The sequence below is a fragment of the Polyodon spathula genome, chromosome 45 (assembly GCF_017654505.1).
Source record: "Polyodon spathula isolate WHYD16114869_AA chromosome 45, ASM1765450v1, whole genome shotgun sequence".
In the NCBI taxonomy this organism is placed as follows: Eukaryota; Metazoa; Chordata; class Actinopteri; order Acipenseriformes; family Polyodontidae; genus Polyodon; species Polyodon spathula.
In genome coordinates, this window is record NC_054578.1 from 3,029,773 (window position 1) to 3,041,350 (window position 11,578).

The 11,578-nt window shown below is 59.5% G+C and overlaps 2 pseudogenes; both read right to left on the reverse strand.

The window, feature by feature from the left end:
* Positions 1–794: 794 nt before the first annotated feature.
* On the reverse strand, positions 795–925 carry LOC121306041 (annotated as a pseudogene).
* Positions 926–1,336: 411 nt separating this feature from the next.
* On the reverse strand, positions 1,337–3,314 carry LOC121306038 (annotated as a pseudogene).
* Positions 3,315–11,578: the final 8,264 nt, after the last annotated feature.

An 11,578-nucleotide genomic window follows, 5' to 3' on the forward strand; every position in this document is an offset into this window, starting at 1 on the left:
AGGCTTCTGCGCTCACCGCGGCGGCCCTCCTACTCGTCGCGGCGTAGCCCCCGAGGCTCGATTGCGCGGCCGGCGACGGCCGGGTATGGGCCCGACGCTGCAGCGCCATCCATTTTCAGGGCCGGTCGATTCGGCAGGTGAGTTGTTACACACTCCTTAGCGGATTCCGACTTCCATGGCCACCGTCCTGCTGTCTGTATCGACCGACACCTTTCGTGGGGTCTGATGAGCGTCGGCATCGGGCGCCTTAACCCGGCGTTCGGTTCATCCCGCAGCGCCAGTTCTGCTTACCAAAAGTGGCCCACTAAGCGCTCGCATTCCACGCCACGGCTCCAAAAAAGCCAGCGAGCCGGGCTTCTTACCCGTTGAAAGTTTGAGAATAGGTTGAGGCCGTTTCGGCCCCAAGTCCTCCAATCATTCGCTTTACGGGATAAAACTGCGAACCAGAGCGCCAGCTATCCTGAGAAAAGGAAGCCATCGGGGGAACCAGCTACGCGCCGGCCACCGTCTGCTCAGCCCCTATACCGAGGCGGACGACCGTCTCCGACGACGGACGGCCCGGAGCGCGCGCGTTCGCTGCCCCGCGGCGCCTCGGGCGAGGGTTGGGGGTTGCCGCGCCCGCGGACTCCCCCCGCCTCGCCGCGCCGAGCTCCCCCACCAAACGTGCGGCGGGGTTTCTCCTCCGGGTCTGCTTTTAGGGGGACGAAGGGGAGCAGAGTCCCCTGCGATGCCAACCCCCAGCCGCGCCCGACCTCACCCCGGGGTGGGGCGGGACGGGCGATCGATAGTAAAAACGACCCTCAGACAGGCGTGGAGGTGCGTTCGAAGTGTCGATGATCAGTGTGCCCCTGCAAGTCACATTAATTATCGCAGCTAGCTGCGTTCTTCATCGACGCACGAGCCAAGTGATCCACCGCCGAGAGTAGTCTTTACGTCCGCGCCGCCCACGGGCGCGGTTCACTCTCTTTCAGCCGAAAACTTTGCACCAGGGTTGGCCAGGCGCTCGGAGTGGGGGGAAGCCACGCCGAGGCGTTAGACCTTCCGCCCGAAGGCGACGGGTACCTGGACCGGGGGGGGGGGGAGGAGGTGACGCGCACGGGGGGTGCCCACGGTGCGCGGTGCGGTTTGCGGGGGGCCGCCGCGGACGCCGAGGGGACGGGCTTCGCGGGGCCGGGCGTTTTACGGGGCTGCGCGCCGGGGCGCTTCCCCGGAACTACCCGGCTCCGCTCGAGACCGCGTCGCCCTCGCGCGCCCGGGCGGAGGAGCCCCACCCACCGTGGTAGGACGCCGCCGGCCGAGGGAGGATGCGCCGCGCGCCGAGGCCGCGGTCCTCTGTGAATGATCCTTCCGCAGGTTCACCTACGGAAACCTTGTTACGACTTTTACTTCCTCTAGATAGTCAAGTTCGATCGTCTTCTCAGGCGCTCCGCCGGGGCGGTCGAGGGCGAGGCGCCCGCCCCTCCACCGAGGGCGAGCCGCCCCCGCCCCGCGCCTCCCCGGCGGGACCGATCCGAGGACCTCACTAAACCATCCGATCGGTAGTAGCGACGGGCGGTGTGTACAAAGGGCAGGGACTTAATCAACGCGAGCTGGTGACCCGCGCTTACTGGGAATTCCTCGTTGACGGGAAAGAATTTCAATCCCCGATCCCTAGCACGCGCGGGGTTCAGCGGGTTACCTGCGCCTGTCGGCGGAGGGTAGACACACGCTGAGCCGCGCAGTGTAGCGCGCGTGCAGCCCCGGACATCTAAGGGCATCACAGACCTGTTATGGCTCCACCTCGTGCGGCTGATTTCCCGCCGGTCCCTCTAAGAAGTTGGCACGGGCCGCAGGGTCGCATAACTATTTAGCAGGCCGGAGTCTCGTTCGTTATCGGAATTAACCAGACAAATCGCTCCACCAACTAAGAACGGCCATGCACCACCACCCGCGGGATCGAGAAAGAGCTATCAATCTGTCAATCCTTTCCGCGTCCGGGCCGGGTGGGCTTCCCCGCGTTGAGTCAAATTAAGCCGCAGGCTCCACTCCTGGTGGTGCCCTTCCGTCAATTCCTTTAAGTTTCAGCTTTGCAACAATACTCCCCCCGGAACCCAGACACTTTGGTTTCCCGGAGGCTGCCCGGCGGGTCACTGTGAATAACGCCGCCGGATCGCCAGTCGGCATCGTTTAGGGTCGGAACTACGACGGTATCTGATCGTCTTCGAACCTCCGACTTTCGTTCTTGATTAATGAAAACATTCTTGGCAAATGCTTTCGCTTTCGCTCGTCTTGCGCCGGTCCAAGAATTTCACCTCTAGCGGCGCAGTACGGATGCCCCCGGCCGTCCCTCTTAATCATGGCCCCGGTTCGGGAAAACCCAACAAAAAACAGAACGCGGGGTCCTGTTCCATTATTCCTAGCTGAAGCTTACGGGCGACCGCCTGCTTTGAGCACTCAGATTTCTTCAAAGTAAACGCTTCGAGCCCCGCGGGACACTCAGCGAAGAGCATCGGGGGGGCGCCGAGAGGCAAGGGGCGGCAGAAGCGGCCGAGTGCAACGCCTCGCGGCGGACCGGCCGCCACCGCCCCGAGATCCAACTACGAGCTTTTTAACTGCAGCAACTTTAATATACGCTATTGGAGCTGGAATTACCGCGGCTGCTGGCACCAGACTTGCCCTCCAATGGATCCTCGCGACAAGGATTTAAAGTGTGCTCATTCCAATTGCAGGGCCTCGAAAGAGTCCTGCATTGTTATTTTTCGTCACTACCTCCCCGTGTCGGGAGTGGGTAATTTGCGCGCCTGCTGCCTTCCTTGGATGTGGTAGCCGTTTCTCAGGCTCCCTCTCCGGAATCGAACCCTGATTCCCCGTTACCCGTTGTCACCACGGTAGGCGCAGAAACTACCGTCGAAAGTTGATAGGGCAGACATTCGAATGAGTCGTCGCCGTCACGGGGGTGGACGTGCGATCGGCCCGAGGTTATCCAGAGTCACCAAAAGGCGCCCGGGAGGCAAGACGCCCCCGCGGGCAGGGTTTTTTTTTTCGGTCTGATAAATGCACGCATCGCCGGCCCCAAGGTCCCCTCCCTTCCTCCTCGTCCCCGGGAGAGGGATGGTGAGGGGGGCGGGGTAGCAGCGGGGGAAGGTTCAGCGCTCGTCGGCATGTATTAGCTCTAGGATTACCACAGTTATCCAAGTAACGGTTGGAGCGATCAAAGGAACCATAACTGATTTAATGAGCCTTTCGCAGTTTCACTGTACAAACCCGTTTGTACTTAGACATGCATGGCTTAATCTTTGAGACAAGCATATGCTACTGGCAGGATCAACCAGGGAGCCGCGCGCGTCCCTCGCGGGCCGCAACGCCGAGCCCTAGGCCTCACCAACACTCTTCCCCTAGCCCCTTCTCCCCGGAACCGACGCCACAACCCAGGCGACTCCCGCCGAGGGGAGAGCCGTAGGAGGTGACGGCGAGCCGGGGCGGGCGGGAACGGGTGGGGTGGGGTAAAGAGCAGACGAAAGCGGCCGGAGCGCGCGTTCCGCCGCTCGGCCCTCGCCCGCCCGAGAGCCGACAGAGGGTGCGGACGGTGGAACGCGACGGAGCCCTCCCGCCAAGGCGGGTGGGGGCTCGGGCACGGCAGGCAAGCGTGTAGGTCCGTCGCGCATCGGCCGGGGCGCGTCGGTCCGGGGCACGTCGCTCAGGGCGCGTCGGTCCAGGGAACGTAAGTCCAGGGAGCGTCTCTCAAGGGCACCTATCCGGGGGCGCGTCGTTCCAGGGCGCGTCGGTCCGGGCACGTCAGGCGGGCGGGCGCCGCTCGCAGGCGCGGCGGGCGCCGCTCGCAGACGGCTCGGGGACGGCTCTGAGACGGCCGAGGAGAAGGCCAAGGAGACGGCTCGCGGACGGCCCGGGGACGGCTCTGGGACGGCTCGGAGACGGCTCGGCGAAGGCTCGGGGAGAGCTCAGCAGTCCCGGCGGGACCGCCTGAGGCCAGTGAAAGCGTTCACGAGGCCGCGGGGAGGACGCGCCACAAACGGGGACACAAGCCCGTCGGTCATTCCCCAGCGGCTCGATGCAGAACAACTGCGACTGCTTTGGGGACATATCGGCCTCACCGGGAAGGGATGCTGCGCCGAGGAGACTGGCGCACCTCATAGCGAGCGTGTCCGAGGGAACGGGTAGATAGGAGGAGGAACCACCGTGCCTGAACACCGGCGCGAGGCTGGCCCGCAGGGGCCCTCCTTCGTCGGACATCAACAGCCAAACAGTAAGTACCGGCAAACCCAAGGGGCTAGCCGGGGCTCCTGGAACATAGCCCAGGCTCCGGGGGAACCGTCAACCCCAGCCGCGAACGAACGCACCAAACCGGACGTCAGCCGCCGGCCCGGTTCCTTGCCTGAGCAAGGGACCGCAGCCCGAGCAAGTGTGGAGGTAAACGGGGCTCCCGGAAGTCAACCGGGGGGCTCCGGACCAATGCCCACCCTTGCCGCGAGCAAACGGTGGTCCAGCAGCCTGCCTGGACCCTCGCCTGGGACAAGAACCTCTTCCCGTGAAAGAAAGGGTGGTAGCCGGGGATAAGGGAAGTCACCCGCGCGCGAGGGAGCAATGCCCACCCTTGGCGCGAGCAAACGGGGGGTCCAGCAGCCTGCCTGGACCCTTCCCCTGGCAGAGAACCGCAGCACAAACAAGCACAGGGCTACTGGAAGACGAGCGCACGCGCGCGGGGAGGAAGGCCCGCGCTTGCCGCGAGCGACAGCGCCTAAACGCGGGGGGGAGGCCCGAACCTAGCCGCCGACGAGAGCCCCGAACCCGGCTTCCTTCGGCGCACCCCCCCCCGGTAGGAAGCGAAAAAAAGATCCAACTAGAACCGGTGGAAGGTGGTGATCGGCCACCTCCACCCCGCCTACGAGGCTCCCCTGCCGGCCTGAGCCTCGGCCACACGTCCTCGAGCGACTTCCGTCCTGACTTAGTCGTTTCGTTTCGATCGAAAAACCGTGCTGGCGAAAATCCCCGCGAACCCCCCCGTTGTCCTCGGGGGGTCGGGTGCCGAAGGGGGCGAGGCGCCGGTTCGGGCCGGGGAACCCCCGCCGCCGCCCGGCAGGAGCCTTCGGATCGCGCCCTTGTCGGACTTCCGCAGACGGGGCCTCGGTGGCTATGGTCATCCAATGTAAAAGATAGGCGACATGACCATGCTTTTTGAAAAACTTAGTCTCTGGCGGAGGCGAAAAACTCATGACTGTGGTCATGTCATGTTAAAGATAGGAAACTTCTCAAATCTACATGACCATGTGCACCGACCTCCAGGCGGAGAAGGTAAAGCTTACATGACCAGAGTCCAGGAACCCTGCAGCAGCCGCCAGGGACCGGGGCTACCTTCCACGGCCGTGTCAGGGCTCCAGGACCTCGGCAGGGCCAGCAGACCGGGGCTACCTTCCACGGCCGTGTCAGGGCTCCAGGACCTCGGCAGCAGCCGCCAGGGCCCGGGGCTTGCCAGGCAGCAGGCCGGGTCAGGGCTCCAGGACCTCGGCAGCAGCTCCCAGGGACCGGGGCTACCTTCCACGGCCGAGTCAGGGCTCCAGGACCTCGGCAGCAGCCGCCAGGGACCGGGGCTACCTTCCACGGCCGTGTCAGGGCTCCAGGACCTCGGCAGCAGCCGCCAGCAGCCCCGGGGCACTTCCACGGCCAGGACTTAGCTCCAGGACCAAGGCAGCAGCTGCCAGGGACCGGGGCTACCTCCCACGGCCGTGTCAGGGCTCCAGGACCTCGGCAGCAGCTCCCCAGCAGCTTCCCGGGGCTTACCTCCCACGGCAGGACTCCAGCTCCAGGACCTCCGGGACCTCGGCTGCCAGGGACCGGGGCTACCTTCCACGGCCGTGTCAGGGCTCCAGGACCTCGGCAGCACCTGCCAGCAGCCCCGGGGTCACTTCCACGGCCAGGACTTAGCTCCAGAACCAAGGCAGCAGCCGCCAGGGACCGGGGCTACCTTCCACGGCCGTGTCAGGGCTCCAGGACCTCGCCAGCAGCCCCGGGGCCGCCTCCAGGACCAGGGACCGGGGCTACCTTCCACGGCCGTGTCAGGGCTCCAGGACCTCGGCAGCACCCGCCAGCAGCCCCGGGGGCACTTCCACGGCCAGGACTTAGCTCCAGGACCAAGGCAGCAGCCTCCAGGGCACCGGGGCTACCTTCCACGGCCGTGTCAGGGCTCCAGGACCTCGGCAGCAGCCGCCAGGGCACCGGGGCTCACTTCCACGGCCAGGACAGGGCTCCAGGACCTCGGCAGCAGCCGCCAGGGACCCGGGGCACCTTCCACGGCCGTGTCAGGGCTCCAGGACCTCGGCAGCAGCCGCCAGGGACCGGGGCTACCTTCCACGGCCGTGTCAGGGCTCCAGGACCTCGGCAGCAACCGCCAGCAGCCCCGGGGTCACTTCCACGGCCAGGACTTAGCTCCAGAACCAAGGCAGCACCCGCCAGGGACCGGGGCTACCTCCCACGGCCGTGTCAGGGCTCCAGGACCTCGGCAGCAACCTGCCAGCAGCCCCCGGGGCACTTCCACGGCCAGGACTTAGCTCCAGAACCAAGGCAGCACCCGCCAGGGACCGGGGCTACCTCCCACGGCCGTGTCGGGGCTCCACGACCTCCCCGGCAGCTACCACGGACCTGCGACGCCTTACAGAAATTAATATTAAGATCCACCTTTCGATGTGTCAGTAGCTTTCCGCGCGCCTTACGGAACTACATGACTCTGGTCAGCCTCACCCTGCCGGGAACGCGAGAGAGACGTAAAGGGCCTGCCCGTAGCATGGTCGGTCCATAGGGGGACGTGACACGAGGTGGTTGGTGTGGGTGGCAAAAGAGCAAAGAACGTCAGGCCGAGCAAGTGTGGAGGTAACCGGGGCTCCTGGAAGTCAACCGGGGGCTCCGGACCGATGCCCACCCTTGCCGCGAGCAACCGCGACTAACCGGGGGTCAGCCGCCCGACCGGGTCCTTGCCTGAGCAAAGGACCGCAGCCCGAGCAAGTGCGGAGGTAACCGGGGCTCCCGGAAGTCAACCGGGGGCTCCGGAGCGATGCCCACCACCCTTGGCGCGAGCAACCGCGACTAACCGGGGGGGGTCCAGCAGCCTGCCTGGACCCTTCCCCTGGCAGAGAACCGCAGCACGAGCAAGTGCGGAGGTAGCCGGGGCTCCCGGATGTCAACCGGGGGGCTCCGGACCGATGCCCACCCTTGCCGCGAGAGCAACTAAACGGGGGTCATGCGTCGTTCTGGGTCCTTGCCTGAGCAAAGGACCGCAGCCCGAGCAAGTGCGGAGGTAACCGGGGCTCCCGGATGTCAACCGGGGGCTCCGGACCGATGCCCACCCTTGCCGCGAGCAACAGCAACTATAACCGGGGGTCATGCGTCGTTCTGGGTCCTTGCCTGAGCAAAGGACCGCAGCCCGTGCAAGTGCGGAGGTAAACGGGGCTCCCGGAAGTCAACCGGGGGGGGCTCCGGACCGATGCCCACCCTTGCCGCGAGCAACCGCTGGTCCGGCAGCCTGCCTGGAACCTGGCAGAGAACCGCAGCCCGAACAAGCCGGGGCTTACCGCGGCTCCACTGCGACTGACAGCTCTAAGGCTGACCAGCTGTCCCGTTCGGGGTTCAGAACCATAGCTGGAGCCTGTCCGGCTCCGGGTGCCAAAATGTCCCTCTCGCCTGACTCAGAAGATCCCGGCGAAGCAGGATTTCACAGGGATGAAAACCAGATTCTTATGGGCCACCTTGGGGCCACTAGGAGAACTGAAGCCTTCTCCAACCGGACTTTATCCAGAAAGGCCGGGAGCAATGGCAGAGGAGTGAATGTGTAAAGAATCGCTCTGGGCCATACATTGTCTAGGGCGTCTACGCCGAGTGGACCGCTGCAGCAGTTGGGGAGTACCATAGGGGGCAATGTGTCGTCTCTGTCGACCTGCTCCTTCCCAAAATGTTCCCAAATGAGCTCCACCATCTTCGATGGGTGTGAGCCCTCCCGTGAGAGGAGGTCCACCGTCTAATTCTCTATGTCCGGAACATGTGTCACCCGAAGGGACAGCAAGTTCAGTTGGGCCCGAATCAGCAGCCTGAAGGCTAGATGGTGCAACCCAAGGGACTGAAGGCCACCCTGGTGGTTGACATGTGCCACCACTGATGTATTGTCTGTGTGGATCAGCACATGTCTGTTCCGGAGGGCAAGGAACACCGTTTGCAGCTCCAACATGTTGCTATGCAGGGACGGCCGGCGGCCTGACCAGGGTCTGTTGACTCCTCTGCATTCGTAGACCGTGCCCCAACCCTAGTTGGAGGCGTCAGTCGTCACTACCTTGCAGGTGTAAATTGCCCCCATTCTGACTCCTTGACACAGGTGAGAGGAAATCCTCCATCAGCGCAAGGCCGCCGAACACGCGAGACACATTATCAGCCAACGGTGCCTGACGTGCTTGGGATGTAAGTGGAACGCATTGAGCCATGCCTGCAGTGGACGCATCCGCAATAAACCCAGCTCGATGGCTGATACTGCTGCTGCTTCCATCAGACCCAGAAACTGTTGGCACACCTTCAATTCCTGCCGAAACAGGGAGCGGCGGTGTTGCAAAGCTGCTACTCTGGCGTTCAGCCGACTCTTGCATCGTTGATGGTGAGCCCCAGCCTCACTAGATGCTAGATGCTCTGTCACTAGCGCCGTGTGGGCCACTGAAGCTCGTAACCATACTGTACGGTTGCAAGCAGCCGTGGCGGGAGATTGCCTTACACACACAGTAATGAAAACAGTTTTTAAAATACAAAAAACAGTTAAATATTACAGGACAGATGGGGGAGAACACTCTGTTTATTGATTGCGCGACCTACACCAAAAGTGAAGGCCCGCCTAGCCCGTTTACATCTCAACCCAACAATGAGGAAAGCCTCGGTGAGGAGTGCCTGGCGAAAGCAGCCACAGAGTGAGTATAGCTACAATCAAAACAAGGCCCAACCGCGGCCTACAGGTGGCTATTGGGTGTACTCAACAACGGGAACAAGGCAAGCTCGGTCCCGTGGACTAATAGTGCTCTCCGAAGTAAGAAAGGTTGAAAAACACACATAATTCTTAACAATAATACTTATCATACTAAAATGGAAAGACAGAAAGAAGCATGTATGAAGTATGTATGACGTGTATGATCTGGACTGTTCTGACAAACCTGTTAGCTGGATTATCTGCTTCATTTGAGAAAATGTGTGTACCGAACTTTGCATTGTTGTTTGACGATCCCTGTGCCTGAACCTTGAAAGAAAATAAAAGTGTAGGTAAAGTCCTGTTTAACCCTAAGCTGCTGTTGTGTGTGTGGTTGGTGTGGTATCTCGAGCCTATTTGTGTACAAGTTTGACTTTGTGGACCTCACTTTGGCACATGTGATGGAGAATGCGGGCACCTTTCTAACCTTTCCAAAAAAAAAAAAAAAAACACGCAAAGTGCCCGTCCCTGTGTGTATGTTGTGTGTTAATGTTGGTGTATAGTCATTGGTACACGGGATATAAACGGGTCTTTGTAACACGAGTGTTTAAAATGTATATTTGTATTTAGGCACGAGGATTGCACAGCACTTCGTGCAAGTAAAAAGTAATAATATGTGAGCTCAGGGAATTGCACTTTATTAATTCACGTGCAGCTGTACCGCGACTCCAATTGAATGATTGATTAGCAGTCGAGTCTTGGTACAGCTGCATAAAAGCAGCATGTTTTCACTCACTCAGGGTTGTGTGTTTGGTGAGTGGAGAACGGGATTGGAGACGGAGGTAATAATAATAATAATAATAAAATAGAAGCTCACCATGTTTAGTCTGTATAGTCCGCTTTGTTTGTCTTTTTGTTTTGGCTAAGAGTGCTCTGTCCTGTGTTGTGTTTGTCTTATAACCTTTATTTTCTGTCTGTTTCGTTATTAAATACTGAGCAAGAACAATCGCTCTGCTGCACCAAACCCCACCTCCCTGGTTCCTGGTTCTGGTCTGACGTCACCCACTGCAGCCGTCTTTGTGACACACACACACACATAACAAAACGGAATCAATGAAGCAAACACTGTTACAAGTGATAACAAGTCAGCAATGAGCATAGCAGGATGCAAATAGGATACAACAGGAGGCATTACAACTCCAACATGAAAGTAAGGAAATGATGAAGGAGGAACAGAAGGCAGTAGCAAAGGAGATGAGAAACATTATACAGGAGCTGGCCGCCCAGTTGGTAACATAACCAACACTGGGCCAAGCAATCTGTGCAAGTCATTTTTTGCAGAAAATGACTGCACAAGATAATGTGGAAGCATACCTCATAACCTTTGAGAGGACCGCAGAACAGAAAAGCTGGCCGAAGGAAAAGTGGGCTGGTCTAATCCTTTCTGGCAGGAGATGCCCAGAAAGCCTACTTGGACCTGGAATTGGTGAAGCCCAGTTTTACACCAAACAGAAAGCAGAGATCCTGACCTGACTGGGAGTAACCCCCCAGTGAGAGCTCAACGTTTTCACAAGAGGAACTACACGACGACCCACCCCTCTCGCATGCAGATGTTTGAATTAATTCACTTGGCCAGGAAATGGCTACAACCTGCACACTGCACTGCACTGCTGCAGAGGTGGTAGAGAGCGTTGGACCATTTTCAAAGGAGGTTGCCCAAAGAGGTCCGGCGCTAGGTGGGGCAGAATGAGATCCTTTCTGCCAATTCACTGTCGAGAGGTACTATACAGCCTGGGCAGAGGAAACCGCAAACCCCAACAAACATCTGTTCCCCGGCCTGGACGGACCAGCGGACCGTGCAAGACTGTGTCCGCAAATACCGACCCCAAGGGGGCAGTGTATTGAGAGCCAAGTCCACGTGTGTCCATATAAATATTTGTCATAAAATGGGACACATTGCTGGTTATTGTCCCAACAAAGATGAACCTATGCAATGTAACATGTGTCACCATGAAGAATGTTATGAAGTACTGTATGCATACCCTGTAATTACAGTTATACAGTCGAAGCATGAGTTTAATGAGAAAGTAAATGGACAAGAGGTGGCTGCACTGCTTGATTTGGGGAGCATGATCACTGTGATGAAGGAAAAATTTGCAGATCCATAAATTGGACAAATGCCATGATGCCAATATTACGTGCATACATAGTGATAGCTGCCCCTACCCTACGGCCTTGGTGACCATGCAAACAGAGGTGGGTACCTTGGAGTATGAGGTTGGGGTAATCGCCAGTATACCATATGATGTAATATTGGGATGGTATTTCTCTAACTTTGAGAAGTTGTGGAACAAATTGGCCCCTCACTCTCAAAAGAGGAAGTAGCCTTGAGTCCAAACCTGAAACTTGAAGAGGGCGTGGTCTCTTTGGAGACCCAGCCAGGGTGTTGTTAGGAGAAGAGGAGGAGGTAATGTACAGGAGCCAACTGTGGTGGAAGAGAAAGGCCCTGACTTAGGGAGAGAAGGGAAAATCGAAGAAATTGAAGACCTTGAAGAGGGGAACTTGGGTTACTTGAAATAGGCGAATCCCCCACTAGGTTTGGAACTGCACAAGTGCAGGATCCCACGCTTCAGCATGCTAGAGCTAGTGTCCAAG